Source organism: Gadus morhua, chromosome 9, assembly GCF_902167405.1.
Source record: "Gadus morhua chromosome 9, gadMor3.0, whole genome shotgun sequence".
Lineage (NCBI taxonomy): Eukaryota > Metazoa > Chordata > Actinopteri > Gadiformes > Gadidae > Gadus > Gadus morhua.
The window spans coordinates 24,994,813-24,999,304 of record NC_044056.1 but is presented as its reverse complement, the minus strand read 5'-3'; the positions used below and the strand labels follow the sequence as shown (position 1 = coordinate 24,999,304).

At 48.2% G+C, this 4,492-nt stretch overlaps 1 protein-coding gene across 1 annotated transcript in view; it reads right to left on the bottom strand.

The window, feature by feature from the left end:
* insc (INSC spindle orientation adaptor protein) overlaps positions 1-3,705 on the bottom strand; it is a 49,703-nt gene extending 45,998 nt beyond the window's left edge. Inside the window, exon 1 of the mRNA XM_030367186.1 lies at positions 2,879-3,705. The gene's annotated coding sequence lies outside the window, so the exon portion shown is untranslated. The remainder of the gene's footprint in view (positions 1-2,878) is intronic.
* Between the last annotated feature and the right edge of the window lie 787 nt (positions 3,706-4,492).

The following is a 4,492-nucleotide window of genomic DNA, read 5'->3' as shown; positions in this document are numbered from 1 at the left end:
AGCCAATATAACAGCACAAATCAAACCAAGAGGAACTCCATCCGCCTTGTCATATGATGAATATATTTTACAATAATACATCCATTAGAGCGACCGACCATTAGAGCAAATGTATAAAGGCCTCGGTAAACCTGCAGACAGAGTATAGTGTCACACACTGACACACAAACATTTGTGGTCCATCTAGACATGAGCGGGCAGATTTTACAACCAGACATCATGGCACTCAACTTTAGTGAGTTAGCTAGCCACACACACACAAACACACACACACAGAAACAGACACACACACACACATACACACACCACACCCAGCTGGAAACAACCAACATGGCCTGCCAATGGCTTGTTAATGTCATCAGTGTCGTGGGACAATGGGTGTGGCCCCATCATAAGGGAGGGCTTCCTAAAGAACACCCAGCGAAGCTTCATGGAAACACGCTAATTAAACAGTGTGACAGCACACAATTAGGGCCAAACCTACACAGTGTTGGAGCGTATCAGGGGCCACACCTACACAGTGTTGGAGCGTATCAGGGGCCACACCTACACGTGGTTGGAGCGTATCAGGGGCCACACCTACACAGTGTTGGAGCGTATCAGACGCCACACCTAAATGAGGTTGAAGCGTATCAGGGGCCACACCTAAATGAGGTTGGAGCGTATCAGGGGCCACACCTAAATGTAGTTGGAGAGCATCAGGGGCCACACATAAATGTAGTTGGAGAGCATCAGGGGCCACACCTACACGTGGTTGGAGCGTATCAGGGGCCACACCTAAATGTAGTTGGAGCGTATCAGGGGCCGGGGGCCGTGTGGATGTGTGGTTGGAGCGTATCAGGGGCCACACAAACATTGGTGGCCCATCTAGACATGAGTGGGCAGATATTACAGCCAGACATCATGGCACTGAACTTTAGGGAGTTTACTAGCCACACACACACACACGCACACACACACACACACACACACACACACACACACACACACACACACACACACACACACACACACACACACACACACACACACACACACACGCACAGAAACAGACAGACACAGAAACAGACACACACACACAGACACACACACACAGACACACACCACACCCAGCTGGAAACAACCAACATGGCCTGCCAATGGCTTGTTAATGTCATCAGTGTCTTGGGACAATGGGTGTGGCCCCATCATAAGGGAGGGGGAGGGCTTCCTAAAGAACACCCAGCGAAGCTTCATGGAAACACGCTAATTAAACAGTGTGACAGCACACAATTAGGGCCAAACCTACACAGTGTTGGAGCGTATCAGGAGCCACACATAAAGGTAGTTGGAGCGTATCAGGGGCCACACATAAAGGTAGTTGGAGCGTATAAGGGGCCACACCTACACGTGGTTGGAGCGTATCAGGGGCCACACCTAACTGTAGTTGGAGCGTATCAGGGGCCAGGGGCCGTGTGGCTGTGTGGTGGGATCGATCAGGGGCCCACAGCCCCTGATCGCCCCCCGATGTGTGTGTGTGTGTGTGTGAGACACCGTCCTTTATTTAGGTGTATAAACATCTCCTACTGTATGACCAAGTGTTATTTTTGGATGGTGAATGTAAATAACCAGCTGAGCTTTAGAACACGATCCAATTGCATTAGCCTGACATCTTCAGATGAATTCCCAAATGTATATTAGTCTTGAAGCTCTCGTTTATTTTTGGATCTCCACTAACCTGATGCCCCAGATGGGGTCTAGCACAGACACCATCTGGGAAGTCTTCCTTGTAAACTTTTTGGATAAAGGCAGGCACTTTCCAGAATAATTAACCATCTTTCTATCACCGTCTACCTTGTACCTCATAGATCACGTAGGTCTTCACAGGATGCAGATTGGTCAAAACCGCTGAGGTTCAGCCACAAGCACATGAACTCACGCCTGGTGAGATGGATCAAGCCCCTTTCCAAGGTCAATTGTTAATGATGGCTGACCAGGCACTAGCCGAAGTGCCTCTGAACGCAATTGGACAGACCTACAGCCAATCACAGCAATCAGACGTTTGACTCAGTGGAACATGACTGTTGATATGGAGCTGCCTCGGGCTCTCATAACCCTCCCCATAGCAGATCCTTGTTATGGGCCCCACCAAGGGTAGGTCTGCTGGAGGTTTGTGTCTGAATGGGGGGGGGGGCAGAAGCCTACGCAAGAGCAAATAACACAAAAGCTCACAGATTGGTCTGCTTCTCAGCCTGATGTTTCTAACCAACATAAACCTTTCCACTCTCCTGGTTCCTGTGTGTAAGGCTTCCATTTGAATTTGTTCTGCATTGTTTTCATTGAATATGTACTTGATGTTATCGATATAAATGACATCCCCAAAAGGGTCCCCATCCTGCTCAAACCTCTCTGTCAAAACAAGAGTGCAGACAAACTCTTACTTCCTTCACGGGCGCACTGGCCCTTTTTAATCATATAAATGTCCCATAAGGCAGAACAATATGCTTGTGAGGACAGCAGCTGCGTCTTCATAGAGCCCTAGATGGTGCATGGAGCTCAGGGGAGCTATGCTGCTATAGTTGGACAGAAGCAGCTTAATTGTGCCTGACTCTTTGAGAAAACTACAGGAAGACAATCGATACAATCTATACGGTTGTTGCCGAGACAAGACATTCCCTAGTGCCACGGATATCTAAAGTTGTCCATGTACAACAATCAAGCCCTTGTCTACAGAGTTGTAACCGAGCCCATTCTCTAGAAGTAGACGTGGGTGTTGGATGAGGACTTTGCACTGCTTCTTTTCATCTGGAAGGTTGTAAGTACATCAGGATAACCAGACTATTAGGTCCCAGTACAATGGTAAGAGGGACAGATTAGCTTTTAGTGTTGCTGTACTTACCGGTCTCCTCGCTCCGCAGGTTAAAGGTCAATCCTTCCTCTGGGGACTCATTGATTTGGCTTATGATTCTGCTCCCTCTGGCCCATAGAAACCCTTGTTGTTTGGATATTTTCCTCTCTCTCTCCCTCCCTCTCCCCCTCAATCTCTCTCTTACTCTGGGCCGTATCGGTTCCTCTCTTTAACTCTTTTTATCCGCCTCACTCATTCTCTCTCTCTCTCTCTTTCTCTCTCTCTCTCTCTCTCTCTCTCTCTCTCTCTCTCTCTCTCTCTCTCTCTCTCTCTCTCTCTCTCTCTCTCCACCAGCCCTGCTCTAACAGGACTGCTCAGAGTTGTTCTGCCACCGGCAGGGAGGTTTCTGTTTGGGGTCTTGGTGGTGGGTGTCGGTCGCTGGTGGTGGGTGGAGGGAGCTAGAGGGGCAGAGAGAGCCCGCAGCCTTGTGTCAGTCAACCCTGGAGCCCAGTTTGGGCCACGACGCCTTCCCGACTGACGAGAAATCCGACCGCCACATGAGCAGGGGAAAATAACTTCTTTATTTTTAACTAATTCGCTCATTCTCTCTATCTTTTACTCATTCTTTCTTTCTTTTGCTTATTCTTTCTTTGCTTTGCACATTCCCTCTGTATGTTTTTGTTCCAGAGGAGTGCTAAAGTGAAGCTCTGCGGTGGACCATGTAATTGCAGAGTGACCAGTCCCAGGGTTGCTGTAATTGTAGGCTTCATCAGGGGGAGAGAGGGGAGCTGCCAGCAGCACAAGGTAAAGGACTTTTGGAAGGAAAAAAAGGCTACGGAAAAAAGCGAAAATTCTGAACTACTCAGACCACATAAATAAATAAGGGGAGCTGGGATCCAGATGTGGCTTGGAGGAGGGGAGGGAGGGAACACAGTGGAGGGAGAGCAAGAGAGAAGACAAACAAAGTTCAGACATGGTGTTTCTAGGTTAACAGAGGCAGGGAGAGAAAGGGAGAGAAATATAAAGAGATAGAGAGAGGTAGACGGAAGTACTGAATTAAAACAAAGTTTTGGTTCCCAGGAACAGAGAAGAGAAGAAAAGAGGAAGGAAAGACTCTTTCTCTTACTGAGGTAGTTGTTCATTCCCTGGAACAGTGGAGGAGAGAAGAGGAGGTAGATAGGTGGAGAAGAGAGGAGCAGAGAAGAGTGGATACAAGCAGAGAGGAGATGAGGAGAGGACATGAGGGGAGAAAGGAGGAGAGGTGAGGCCAGAGGTATAGGACAAGAGAGGAATGGAGAGGAGGAGAGAGAAAGAGACGGGAGAGGAGGAAAGGAGAGGTGAAGAGGAGAGAAGGTTTGGGGGGAGGTGATAGGATGTTGAGGCTGGGAGTCTTGTTGTTTCTGGATCCTAACCAGCAGTGTTCCCGAGTGTCTAGTTACACTGGAAAAGGTTCCCTTCTGGAAATAAAAAAGGAACAAAAAATAAGAAAAGGAAAAACATAAATGCCTGCTGGTTCCCATTAGTAGGACATGCTGCTGTGGGCCAGTCGATGATACTGTGTGTTTCTGAGTGAATGATTGCTGTGTACTGATCAGAAGAGAGAGGGCCCGCGCACACATCAGTGCCTGTTACACATTCTAAAGTCAATAAATATTAAGCTTATGC